The sequence below is a fragment of the Desmodus rotundus genome, chromosome 11, assembly GCF_022682495.2.
Source record: "Desmodus rotundus isolate HL8 chromosome 11, HLdesRot8A.1, whole genome shotgun sequence".
NCBI classification, from domain to species: Eukaryota; Metazoa; Chordata; class Mammalia; order Chiroptera; family Phyllostomidae; genus Desmodus; species Desmodus rotundus.
In genome coordinates, this window is record NC_071397.1 from 43,363,682 (window position 1) to 43,378,442 (window position 14,761).

The 14,761-nt window shown below is 36.8% G+C and overlaps 1 protein-coding gene and 1 pseudogene across 4 annotated transcripts in view; one reads left to right on the forward strand and one right to left on the reverse strand.

Annotated features, from left to right (window-relative positions):
- The window catches only part of ZNF292 (zinc finger protein 292), a 98,738-nt gene that overhangs the window by 24,937 nt on the left and 59,040 nt on the right, over positions 1-14,761 (forward strand). The window lies entirely within an intron of this gene.
- LOC112296934 (non-histone chromosomal protein HMG-14 pseudogene) lies at positions 1,545-7,583 on the reverse strand (annotated as a pseudogene).

Below are 14,761 nucleotides of genomic sequence, written 5' to 3' on the forward strand. Positions count from 1 at the left end.
TTTTCAATAAAGTTACAAATAGGATTTTTTTTCCCTTGCAGTGGTAAAAATGGCACTTTATTCAAGTCTTTGACATGTGAGATTTAGTAAGGGTGTGGTGTACGAGAGAAAACTGTAATTACAGTGAGCTCAATCTAATAATCATCTTAAAGGAAAATAGAATTCTTTGCAACAGTAAAAATAATAGGGAGGAAGATATTTATAATGTTTTTTGCTATCAAATAAATTTTTTCTATCAAATACATTTTTTCTTTCAGTCTGGCTGATGTAAGAAAAGGTAATATGACATTTAAGTGTATTGTATATATTGTATCTTACTAAAAAATGTTACTGTTTTGCTTTTAAGGCCCCTTTAGTTGACACAGTATGGCAGTTTAACACAGTAATAATTTTTATTTTGTTGGTGTTCTATTTGCATTCTTTTAGAACTTCAAGCATGCTTTTCTTTGTTGTTAATGGGAGTAAAATTCCCAGGCTAAAATTACAAAAGTCTTTTTTTCCCATTCACCATGTATGCTTTAATGTTATTTTTTATTCTAGGAACAGGATGCCATGCAGGAAAGAATGGGTTTCTACCATTTTTCTGAGTATTAGGCAAGCTTACCGTCCAATTTAGAGATAACAGTTGGATTTGGGGAGGGGGTGGGCATTGCTTACCATTGCTTTTTTATTTCTTCTTCTTTCCCCAGGGAGCCCCTGTTCCCATATTTCTGTGAGCCCTACTTTGCACCCGTACTCAAAATTCTATTCCATCAGTATAGGAGTATTCAACTAGCTGTTGTGGAATATTGACTAATTTATCATAATGTGTGGATATGTCATGAGTAGATAAGATTTCAAGTTGATAATAAAACTGGGAAAATATACGTAACTTGAGGAAGGATAATTTGGAATAGAAAGGTCTACAAAAAGACAAGCCACCCTCTTGCTACTGTCTGAGTCCAGTCTTTTTAAATCATTGTTCCTGTACTTCTGAACTCATGGTTCATCTGAAAACTTGAACTCAAAACTTTCTCCTAGCTACTCCCATTACATTAGCAGCAAGGGTTCATGGGGTGATGAGTAGGGTAAGACTAGAGCCTTTGGAATGTGTAGTTTTATAAATTCAGAATTCCAGTTGTGCCATCATCACTCTGGTGTTTTTGGTTATTAGGTGAGCAAATAAATTACTTTTTTTTTTTTTTAATTTAAGAGAGGGAGGGAAACATCAATGTGTGGTTGCCTCTCGCATGAGCCCCCCACTGGGACCTGGCCTTCAACCCAGGCACGTGCCCTGACTGGGAATCGAACTGGTGACCCTTTGCTCGCAGTCTGGGGCTCAATCCACTGAGCCACACCAGCCAGGGCTGAGTAAATTACTTTTTAAAAAAATTAAATGACATTTTGTTGAATTTCTGATCCTAATAAAAAATAATCCAAAATTTGGGGGGTATTATTTACAAAAATATAGCATAGTTGTCAGTCCAAGCTGTCTTAAATAACATAAAAAGTTCTGTTAATTATGGGTCCAAACCAGTTATTACAAATATCATGAACTGTTTAAAATCATCTTGTCCAATATCTCACTTGACTAAATCTCTGGATTTAAAAGCCTGGCCACTTCATACTGAAAAATAGACATATCCACAGCCAGGTAGTTAGCTGAAGGGTTATTGGATGAACCTGTCCTGTGAATAAATCATTGGTATTTACTGATATCTTAATGTAGTTTGGTTCTCCTGGATTAAAAACTGCTTTCAGTACTTTTTTGCCTCTGCAAGCTGTGACAACATTAAATGCCTGTAAACCCCCAGGAATGTAAAGTAACAAAGTGGCTTGGATAGGAAAAGAGCAGTAAAGAATTAGAAAGCTCCCACTGTGATTCACCCAACTGCTACCTATGTGCTTATTATTGCTATGAGGAATGGAATTTAACTAGCCCAGTGTTGCCTGATCTGATTTTTCAAGAAAAAAACTAGAAACTCAGATGCTTATGTGTAATGTCCCAATTTTGAAATGTCGGCAACTAATTCAAAATGTCTGAGGGGGACCCCAAAACACCATGAAAGCCAAATAAAACATGTCTGGAGAATTTATTTCTGGATATTTTGAGCAGTCTATAGTTTGCCAGAAATAGTATGAAAAGTAACTCCTCCCCCAGAGTGAGTTTTTGTTCATTATAATAACATCACGGTCTGTGTGCTTCCCTCTTTCATTTGCATCCCTGGAAATTGTAATCTTCTGAATACACCTGGAAAGAGGGGTGTATGTACAAATGACTACGTGGTAAGGGGAGGGAAGCAACTCAGGTTGTTTTGGCACCTTCTTTAGAGAGGTCTTTAAGGTAAAGATACAGGTAAAATAGGTAGAAATCTCTCAACCATTTTCCTGGTCTTCTGTTCCTCTGTAGAAGTCATGCTTTGTTTAATTTATCATGGGGCCTGACAGATTTGTGTGTGTGTGCTTCAAAAAGTTATTTCATAATTGAGATTTTATTGGTTCTGAGGTTAAGTACACAGACATTTCAATTCGTACACACTTGTTAACATGTGGACCAAAAACCTAAAAAGTCATGTAGTTACGGTTCTTTTCTAAACAGTTATTGTGGTGACTTGCCAGCTTAAAATTTGGAGGCAAATTTTTTAATAGAATGTCAAGTACCAATATCTTTAAATGTTGATGTGCTGTTTGTTATATCAAAGACCTACCAATTCATAATATCATACATACTACATCATCAAATTTTCAGTCTTTCAAAGCACATTAACAAAGTTACTCGGAAACTGGACTACCATATCAAGGATGTTAGAGTGCACAAAATTCTGACAGGGAGAACCAAGATCAAGGAGTGATTTTCTTTAGGAAACAGTCTATTACCAAAGACTTGGGAATAGAAGTAATTTAAAATGTTCAAGACATATTAAATGCATGACTGACTCTATATTGCCAGTGAGTATGTTTTGTATTATAGGATGTAAAAACTGCCCCCATCTATGGAATGTTAAGCTAACCCCCATGACAGTCAAAGCCTTCATATTCAATATTCCACTATTTGCTGGTTACACCAACAACTAAACATCCAGTAAGTGATTTCACTTCTTTTTTAAAGCATTTACACTTTTTTAGTATTTTTACTTTTAGAAGATTTTATTTATTTTTAGAGACAGGAGAAGGGAGGGAGAAAGAGAAGGAAACACATATGAGAGCGAAACATTGGTCAATTGCCTCTTATATGTGCCTTGTCCAGGGACCAAACCCACATCCTAGTCATGTGCCCTGACCAGAATTTGAACCAGTGATCTTTCACTTTGTGGTAGCACACCCAACCAACTGAGCCACAGATCAGGACAAAAGCATTTACACTTAAAAAATGGGGTGAGGTGAAACTTTCTCCTTCTAAAAAAGGTTTCTAGAGCTGCTAAAAAATAAACAAACAAACAAAAACCCCTTGCACTTACAAAATAGTTGCTAAAAAATGTTTCTCAGGATTGTACAAGAAGGGAGACAGAGATCACTTAGTAAGACATGGTATATGACAGCAGTCGCCAACCTTTTTGGCACCACGGGTGGGTTTTGTGAAAGACAGGGTGGAGAGGATCAGGGGACTAAACTCTGGTGAGCTTCTGAGCTCTGCTGGTCCCACTGTGGAAAGAATAAGGTATGAGGTGCCCTGTCCCACGGAGCTCTCCCAGCTGCCACGGATGAGAATAAGTCGTCCTGAACACAATCTGTTGTTCCGGTGGGAAACGGGGTGATGATTCCCTCTAGTGGAGAATGGCCTGAGCCCTTCTCCAAAACGGCATTTATTGGGATCGGTATGTGCAGGGATATACAACATACATGCATATAGCTCATCATTCAATGTCCAATGGCTATAGTTATAAAAAAGCTGATATTATCTATAGATGACAATTGAAGAAACATATCTGCCTCAAGTCAGGGTCTGTTAGACATGCTGATGCCAGATGGTTGTTAAGGCATATTTCCTAAGATCAGGAGTTTACTCCTTATGCTTTGAACTTAAACATCTGGTTTACATACACCAACAGGGCTAAAGCAAAGCAAAGCTAGCTTCAGAAGGATACAATGTATTATTCTTCAGGCCTGATTTCCCACAAGGCCTCGCTCCCTCCCACTGGGCTACAGTTTACAATACCACACATTGTGGTCCCCAACAGGTAGGAGAGACTGGAGGTGGAACTCAGGCCAGCTTTGCTTGTGGCTTGGTTTCCTAACAGGCCATGGACTGGTAGGCAGCAGGGGATTGATGATAACTAATCAGACTTGGCTTTCTCTCCTTCATCAGAGGCTGGTCTCCCCTCATTTTTAGTTTCTCCCTGCACTGCAGAGAAATCTTTGGTTTCTTGGTTAGCCACTTTGGTCTGTTTTCCCTTTGCTCTCCTTTTCCCTTTTGTTTGCACTATTTTGTCTGCAGGTTTATCCTTTCCTGCCACCTTTTTAGGCTTTGTTTCCACTCTTTCAGGGTCAGGTTTAGCTGACAACCTTACAAATCTCTTCTTGGAGTCCTCCTTTGCTTTGTCATGAGTAGAGCTAGCCTTGCTCTTGGGGATTTTGGCTGCAGTGAGGGGGCACATGCAGGTGCCTGTGGTCAGTGGTGCACTGAATGCCTTATGAGAAGCAAAGCTGGGTTGCCTGTCCACTGCTACTAATCCTGCTTCCAGAGCTGCTGGGTCCTGCCGTCTGACAGATTTTTAACCACTATTCTGTTTCCAGAAATACTTGAACATTATATATATCCAAGGGTTATTTTATGAATATTTAGTGGAAGGACAGAGGAGAGCAAATCAGATAACACTAGCTTGCAACCATGTTGACTTGAAACTTAGGTGACAAAGTTTAAAATATATACTTAGGTTAAAATTAGTTTTTAGAATATCAATATTCTACTACGTGGCCATCTTTTTATTAATTTAGAAAGTTTAGTTCAGTTGCCTTTCAAGTAGAAATAGCCAAATATCAAGTTTGAAAGTGAAACATAATAATGAGAGATTTAAAATAATACAGATCATTTTTAAAATCAATTTTTATCAGAATAGTTTCAGGTTTACAGAAACATCGTGAAGACAGTGCAGTGAATTCTCATATACCCCACAGCCAGTTTTTCCACATTAGTCACATGTCATATTGAAACATTATCATTAACAGAAGTTCATACTCTGTTCAGATTTCCTTAGTAGTTTTCTTAATGTTTTTGTTTTTTTTTCCTGTTACAGGATCCCATCAAGGATACCCCATTATGTTTAGTTATCTATCTTCTTAGGCTTCTCTGAGCTGTGATGATTTCTAAGCTTTTCTTGTTTTTGATGACCTTAAGTTTTGAAGAGTACTGGTCAGGTATTGTGTCAAATATCCCTCAATTGGAATTTGTATCATGATTTTCTCTTGATTAGATAGGGGTTGTTTTTTGACAGGAAGACCACATAGGTAAAGTGCCATTGTCATTACAGTCATATTAAGGGTACACATTAACATGAGCTAACACTGCTTATGTTACCCTTTACCACCTGGCTTAGTAGTGTTTGTCAGGTTTCTCCAGTGTTGTTACTTTTTTCACCCTTGCATATGGTACTCTTTGGGAGGATGTACTATGTACAGCTCACACTTAAGAGGTGGGAAATTATGCCCCATCTCCTTGAGGGTGAACTCTAAATAAATTATTTGGAAATCTTCTAAATGGGAGGCTTGTCTCTGTTCCTGAATTTTTTTATTTGTGCAGTCATTATTTATATCATTTCAGACTTGTAGATTATTTTGACACTTTGAGTAATAATTCAATACTATTATATTTGTTGCTCAAATTATTCCAGCTTCGGCCATTGGGAGCTCTTTCAGTTGACTTTTGTTCCTTTGACATGCCCCCCTCACCAAATCTGTGTGTGTTTTAGCACATATGTCTTTTGTTCTAGAAGACAATTTTAAAAATAGAAGTTAAGTTTTATATATAGATAACCCTTCCAGTTTTACACTCTTGCTAACCTTAAAACCCCATAATAAATAACAAAATTCAACTATTATGGTTATGCCCTACTGTTGTCATTCTTTATTCAAGTACTTTCAGAGACATTGGTAAACATCATCTTGGAAGTGAACATTGTCTAGATAGAAGATCTTAGAGGAATTTGAAGTTCCTGAAGCAATGAAAAATGCCCCTGCTTGCTACAGGGAAATATACCAAAACAATAGAGTTCTTAGGCCAGTGGACATATATTTTTAAGAAGACTGCAGAAAAATTCCTTTAAAGGAATATTTAAATAGCTAATAAACACCTTTGAAGCACATGGTTGTTTTACTTTGGATCAACTCTTAATTTTTTTGGTGATATAAAACTCATTTTCAGAAATTGAACCCTAGTATATAATATGTGTGGAGAGTTTGAGTCATTGGTTGGGATGAGGTATTAATATATCCATAGAAATGTAATTTAGTCATTAGCATCTTTTGAAAGTCAATTTAAGCACAGATTTCTAAATAGAAGTGTCTTCTAAGTCAAATAGATAAAACATTGTGTAACTAGTTTTTCTTAACTCACCAGTACATAATATTAATGGTCTTTTTCCATTTTTTTATTTTTTTTAATAAAAATAACATTTTTGTTTTTTAAAAATACAAGCAATACAAAGGTGTTACCCTCTTCATCCTGTTCCACTCTTCACTCCAGAAGTAACCTGTTACAAAATTAAGTTTCTTTGTAGACATTCACCTATGGATTCACATAAATATAATTCCTTCATATGGCCATACAGTAGTGGGATCATATGATACATAGAGTTCTGTACTGTGCTTTTTTTTTAGCTGATAATATATCCTCCTCATTCTTCCATATCAATAACTTCAAAACCATATATTTTTTAGTTTTTTAAATTATATTTTATTGATTATGCTATTACAGTGTCCTGATTTTTCCCCCTTGGCCCCTTTCCATCCAGCACGCCCCACCCCTCCAGGCACCCTTACCATTGTTCATGTCCATGGGTCATTTTAAGAGTCTTTATCTTTACCATTTGACCTTTTAATTATGAGGTATCTTGGAGGGGGTCTCTTTGCACGTGTCATAATTGGGACTCTCTGTGCTTCCTGGACTTCCATGTCTTTTTCCTTCACCAAAACAGGGAAGTTTTCTTTCACTATTTTTTCAGATAGATTTCCAATTTCTTGCTCTTTCTCTTCTTCTGGTGCCTATATGATGTGAATGTTGGACATCTTGAAGTTGTCCCAAAGGCTGTTTATGCTATCCTCATATTTTTTTCATTCTTTTTTCTTTTTGTTTTTCTGTATGGTTGTTATTTGGTTCCTTATGTTCCATATCATTGATTTGATTGTCAGCTTCATCCATTCTACTCTTATTTTCCTGTAAATTGTTCTTTATTTCATTTAGTGTATCGTTTGTTTGTGACTGGAACTTTTTAATGCTGCTGAGATCCTCACTAATAAGTTCCTTGAGCATCCTTATAACCAGTGTTTTGAACTCTGCATCTGATAGATTGCTATCTCCATTTCGTTTAGTTCTTCCCTGGAGTTTTGATCTCTTCTTTCATTTGGGCCATGTTTCTTAGTCTCCTTCTTTTAGCGGCTTCCCTGTGTTTGTCTCTATATATTAAGTAGAGCTGCTTTGACTCCATGTCTTGGTAGTGTGGCCAAATATAGTAGGTGTCCTGTAAGGTTCAGTGGCACAAGTCTCCCCTATCACCCAAGCTGGTTGCTCGAGGTGCACCCTTTGTGTGGGCTGAGTATACTCTGCTCTTGTAGTTGAGCGTTAGTTGCTGTTGGCAGATCAATGGGAGGGATTTACCCAGGCCAGTCTGCTGCAAGGACTGCCTGTGACCACTGACCACCAACTGCCTCCTTCTGTAGGGATCAGCTGTGCAGGGGCAGGGTGGTGGTGCTCTGATGTGGTTTGTAGCTGTCCACTGGGTGTACTGGCCCTGGGTTTTCCCAGGTGGTGCAGGCCCTGGTCAGTCCCCACCCCAGCGCTGGAGCCCATAGGGAGTGAGTCTGAGCAGGTATGTCCACCTGTGTGTTCTTTAAGAAGAACTGCTTGGTGGTCCAGCAGTTTCTTTCATTGACTCAATCCCTGCTGGTTTTTGCAGGCAGAAATCATGGGAACTTATCTTCCTGGAACTGGAATCCTGGGCTGAGGGGCTAGGTATGGGTCTGGGACTCCTTGCTCCCTAGATGTCTTCCAAATTTTTATCCAAGTGGTTGTGGGACCAGCCCATCCTGTGTCTGCACCCCTCCTACCAGTCTGGATGGATGTGGTTTCTTCAATTCCATAGTTACCATTCCATTCACCTCGATTTCTGATGTTCCTGAGTGATAATTGTTCTATATCTTAGTTGTAATTGTGATGTGGTTGTGTGAAGAGGCGAGCCATGTCTGCCTATGCCACCCTCTTGACCAGAAGCTCCCAGTATTTTTTTTAAAAAAAATAAAACCTCTTATAGTATGGGCATACCATAATTTATTAAACAATCTTCTGTTAGTGACATCTAGATTGTTTCTAGTATTTTGGATGATAGAAAGTGTGAATATACTCTTTTCAATATCATTTGCATGCATGTGGCAGTATTTGGTTAGTATTGTTTTTGTGGAACCAGAATTTTTGGTTCAATAGCATGCCCATGGTAAAATGTTTGTATTCCCATATTGACCTCCAAAAGACTACTGGTAAACATTCTACAACACTGATTGTTTTTAAAGGGTTTTTTTTTTTTCCATTTTGAATGGTGAAATGACTTCTCCTTGCTGTTTTATTCTTTATTTTTTTATATTCCTGACAATTGGGGAGGTTTGATGTTTCTTTTTCATAGACATATGCTTTGAGATGGAGAACCTTTTTGGAAGCTTTTGTTTTACAACTCTGATTCTGGGTTATGAGGGTGCTACAGTTGAAGTGATTTTCAGGTAATTTCTATTTTAGGAGTATCTTTAAATCCTTTACATCAGCTACCTCTGAGTTGTAGTTAATGTTTTCTGGGGGGAAAATGATCTGGCCCTGGCCAGATAGCTCAGCTGGTTAGAGTGTGGTCCCAGTATACCAGAGATAGGGTTCCATTCTAGGTCAGGTACATACAAAAATCAACGAATGAATTCATAAATAAGTGGAACAACAAATCATTGTTTCTCTCTCCCTCCCCAAAATCAATCAATAAAGATTCTGAACATCAATATTTTATGACATTTTTAACGTAGTGTATTGATTGATATTTTCTTCTTCATCTAGTTTCAAGTTGATTCTAGAAATTTCATGAGTTAAATCAGTAGGAAATTCAGACATGGGGGATCTGTCTTAACACTAATGTGCTTAAAATTTAAATCGTAAAAGAACCGGTCACTACTCCATACTACATATTAACTGTGTGCTTCATGTTCAGTCATTTTTAAAATATTGAAACAACTTATTTATAGTTGGGAAATAGATTTTGGTTAATAAAGATTTTACTGTAAGATATAAAATGTGTCACATTGGCTTAGTACAGTTATTAATTCTCTATAAATTCCACAGTCCTTATCTGAAACCATTGAGGCAGATAGGATTCAGAATTCAGAATTTTGTAGCTTTTAGAAAAGTAATATGGTACATACACTGTATGTTACAGCACAATACCTTCAGAGGGACTTTGGGTTGCATCCCATAGACATATAGCAAAGGATATGAATGTTCTCACAAAGTGGGATAAAAGCTGTGAAGTATTTCATTCTTTTTTATTCCTATATTGTTGAATCATATTCAGCCATATGGATATATTACCTTTTATTTACCCACCCATATCATTTGATTAGTTCCCAGTTAGTGTTCTATGAACATCATGTTCATCTCTTTTTGTCAACATGTTTATATTTGTTTTGGGTGCATTGCTCAGAGTTGATTGCTGTTTTTGATAGTGAATTTATGTTTGACTTTTTAAGAAACTGCCAGATTGTTTTTCCAAAGTGGCTGTATATACTGTTATACATTCCTCCTAGCAATTCATGAGGGTTCTAGTTTTTCTCTATCCTCACCAAAACTTGGTATTGTCTTTTTAAATTACAGCTTTTCTAATGGATGTGTATTGGTTTCACATGGTTTAATTTGCATTTGACTAATGACACTGAACATTTTTTTTAAAGTTTTTATTATTTTAGAGAGAGAGAGGAGGGGAAGGAGAAAGGAGAGAAACATCAATGTGTGGTTGCCTCTTACACTGTCCCGTGCCCCCCGCCCAGGAACCTGGCCCACAACCCAGGCATGTGCTCTGACTGGGAATCGAACTTGAAACCCTTTGGTTCATAGGCTGGCACTCAGTGTACTGAGCCACAGCAGCCAAGGCAAATTTTTCATTTTAGCCATTTGGAGAACTGTCCATTTAAAATGTTTGCTAATTTTGGGAGAGGATTGTCTTTTTATTATAGAGTTGTAATAGTTACTTATGTATTCTGGAAATAAGTCCTTTATCATATACATCATTTGCAAACATCTTCTCCCAAAATGTGCCTTGTCTTTTCATTTTCTTACCTTTTTTAAATGAGAAATGCTCTTTTCCCTAGCTTTATTGAAATAAAATGGTATGCATTTAAGGTGTACAAGATGATTATTTCACAAATATTATAAAATGATTATAATGAAGTTCATTACATCCACCACCTCACATAGTTCTCATTTTGTTGCATTCATTGTGTGTGTGTGTTGAGGACACTTAAGATTTACTGTCTCAGTAAATTTGAAATATACAATACAATAGTATGTCTAGTCACAATATGCTATATATTAGATCCCCAGAACCTATTAGTCTTATAACTGAAAGTTTGTACTTTTTGGTGAACATTTCCCCCAACCTTCAATCCCTGGCAACCATCATTCTACTCTTTCTCTGTGAGTTTGAATTTTTTCTTTTTAAGATTACATGTAAGAATGAGATCATACAGTTTTTGCATTTTTCTTTCTGTGTCTGGCTTCTTTCACAAGTGTAATGTCCTCCAGGTTCATCCATATTGTAGCATATAGCAGGATTTGCTTCTTTTATTACTGAATAATATTCTACTTTGTATATATGCCATATTTTCCTTATTCATTCATCAGTGGACAGTTACTCTTTTCTGTATCTTGGCTATTGTGAATAATGCAGCAGTGGACATGAGAACAGATATCTCTTCGAGATACTGATTTTGTTTCCTTCTAATATATATTCAGAAATGGGATTATTGGATCATATGGTAGTTCCATTTTTAATTTTTTGAGGAGCCTCCATACTGCTTTCCATAATGTCTGTACAGTGGACATTCCCATCAACAGTGTGCGTGGGTGCCCTTCTCTTCACACCAACACTTACCTGTTGTCTTTTTGATAGTAGCCATCCTAACAGGTGTGAGGTGGTATCTCATTGTATTTTTTTAATTTGTATTTCTCTGATGATTAACAATGTTGAGCACCTTCTCATAAACCTGTTGGCCATTTTTATGTCGTCTTTGTCTATCCAGTTCTATTGCCCATTTTTTAATTTGATGTTTTTTTTGCTATTATAAATTTGATTGTTTTCTTAATTTCTTTTGTATACATTGTTAACGTATAGAAATGCAGCTGATTTTTGTATGTTGATTTTGCATCTTCCAACTTTAGTGAGTTTGTGTCTTTTTGATTTCTTGAGTTTTTTGATGTGGAAAGTTTTAAAATTTTGATGAACTCCAGTTTGTCAACTGTTTCTTTTTATAGAGCATACTTTCAGCTTTATATTAAAACTCTTTCCCTAACTTCCCTTTATGGTAGGTTTTAAAGCTGTCAGAAGTTCACATTCTGAATGATTATTTCACACCCTAGAATGAGTATATGGGAGTGTGAATTTTACCAAATACTAACTCAGCATCACCAAAATTTCTTCTTGAGGTTTTCTTCTAGAGGTTTTATAGGTTTAGCTCTTCATTTAAGTTTGGTCCATTTTGAGTTAAATTTTGTGTATGATGTTAAGTGCCTCGTTTCATTTTTATGCATGTGGATATGCAGTTGTCCCAGTACCATTTGTTATGTTGAGAATGGATCACAATCTCTCATAATTCAGCCAATATTGATTTACATTTTTCCCAGAAAAGGGAAGTAATTTATTACCACCCAGGATAGTTGTTATAGATTATAGAAATGAAAGGAATTGAGCACCTTTTAAGCTGGGCTTTCTGACATTGTATTTCATGTTCTAAAGTAGGTGTACATATTAGTTGGTTTGGCCTGCTATAACAAAAACTTCATAAACTGGTTGGCTTAATAATAACAGAAAGTCATTTCTCACATAGTTCTGGAGGTTGGGGAGTCTAAGATCAAGGCAGCGGCAGATTCAATATTTGGTGAGAACCCTCATCCTAGTTGTTCATAGTGCCTTTTCTCTGTGCCTTATTTGGTGGAAGAGGCAAGAGGGCTTTCTTGGGCATCTTGTATAAGGACAGTCATCCCATTCAAGAGGACTCCACCCTGAAGACCTAATCACCACCCAAAGGCCCTTCCTCCTCTAATGTCATCAACTTTGGGGTTAATATTTAAACACATTTTATCCATAGCAGTAGGGATGCCATATATGTGGCAATTGGCTCATGATAGACATAGCCAGTACACTGTGGTACCCTTTCTGACTGAGCTCTAGCAAGCTGAGATCGAAACTGATGCTATTACTATTTATGGCAGTTTGACTTCTGCTTCTTTGAATATGGTTAATGTACCTAAACTCACTGGGCTTGTAGGTCCCTGGAAATACTAGGATTACATTCTGGGTAGAGGGTTTCCTCTTTAGGATTTTGGATTGCTATATGGTGTATGATGGAATGAAATCATTGCTGAATCGAGCCATGTATTTACCTACATTGTGACTGTTTGACTGTTGGAATTGTGATATAATAGTACAGGTCAACTAGACATGCTGTCATGATTTTTGGAATATCAATACAAAGTTAGAAATATTGTGGAGACTAAACTGAAGTCAGAATTGTCAGTTTCAGAGTGTCCTATATAAAGAAACAATTATTTAGCATTGCGAGAATTAATTTAATGGATGGAATCCAGAAACATTCCTTCTCTAAGTTAAGCACAGGACTTTAAAGAAAAAATTTCTACTTCCATTGCATCATATTTCTTGAGAAATGAGAGCCTTGCAAGAATTATGAACATGTTAGTGTCAAACATGTTCATATTAGTCCAGGTTTAAGACCTATGCAAGAGAAATTTGGTTGCTTTTGAAAACCCTGCTTTGCTTGTAGCAAAGGATATATGCTAGAAGAACTAGAGAAATAGTGAACCACACCACGTTAGTGTTGGGAATAGGAAATTTGGGGGTCATGATGTTCATGCCATCAAAATACTACAAAGAAAGTAGGCCTTGGGGTCTGAGAAACTCTGCAAAGTAGGTATTTTATTTTTTTTTCTTTGATTCCAGAGACAAGTGAAGGCAGGGAGAAAGGAAGGAAGAGAGCCATTGATATGAGAGAGAAACATCGATTGGTTGCCTCTTACATGCATCCCAACTGGGAACTGAACCCACAACCCAGGCATGTGCCCTGACAGGGACTTGAACCCACAACCTTTCAGTTTGCAGGATGACTCCCAACCAGCTGAGCCACACTGGCCAGAGTGAAAGTGGGTTTTTATAGCATCCATATTGGAGATTATTTACCGCATTTTGCCATGTATAATGCACACTTTTTGCCCAAAATTTTTAGGGAAAAATAAGGATGTGTGTTATACATGGGTAGTCCCTGAAACACCTTTTATCTGTTCTTGTGTTTTGTAATTATTTGTTGAGATAAAAGTTATCTATGGTAATAGCTCTCTAAGCCAGGTACCCTATCTAATTCTTTTAGGTAGTTAGAAAGAAGTTAAAGATTTGCATAAAATTTCTTGTACCATAATATGTTCAAAAATAAATGCTAAAATTCCTTTATAATGCAAAATACATGTATCTAAATATAAATAAATAATTGAATTAAAAACTACAATGAAAGATCTTTTTTTTCCTGAAAATTTAGGCCTAAAATGTGAGTGCGCATTGTACACAGGAGTGCATTATACATGGTGAAATACAGTAGGTTTTAAAGCTGTCAGAAGTTCACATTCTGAATGATTATTTCACACCCTGGAATGAGTGTATGGGAGTGTGAATTTCACCAAATTCATAACTGATTTTCTTTGAAAATGTTTAGGTCCTACTAAAATAACTACATCTGTGGGCCATTTGCTAAGGACAGTATATTCAGGTGTAGGGAAATAAATATCTGGACCAGAACATTGAGGAAGTAAAAGACTCCTGAATTCTCACTGTTTAGGAGAAAGATGATAAAAAAGTAGACCCCATAAGAAAATATGGTGATGGACATGTTCAAACCTGAGATGATGAGGCAGATTTGGGAGTTAGAGGAGATGCAGATGAACATCAGTTCTTTGAAATCAGACTTAAAGTTAACCTGTGATTTTAGCTGATCACAGAATTTTATCTATATTGATGTTGGGAAGGAAGAATTTTTTCTGTACTCTTTTAGGTTCTTTTGACTGATCTAATAACTAAATTGACCAAAAAACATTAACAGGAGAAAAACACATTTAATTATGTACATATATGAAAGCCCCATGAAAAGATGAGACCCAAGGGCCAGTAGGGCAATTTAGGTTGGTTAGTATGCCCTCCTGAGCTCAGGAATGAGATTGGGGCTTGGGACTTCTAAGGAGAGGAAGATACTTCATAAGACAATAAGAACAGACATTTGGTAATTACATTTTTGTCCTGTCGTACAGATAGGTCATTGAGATAAAAGT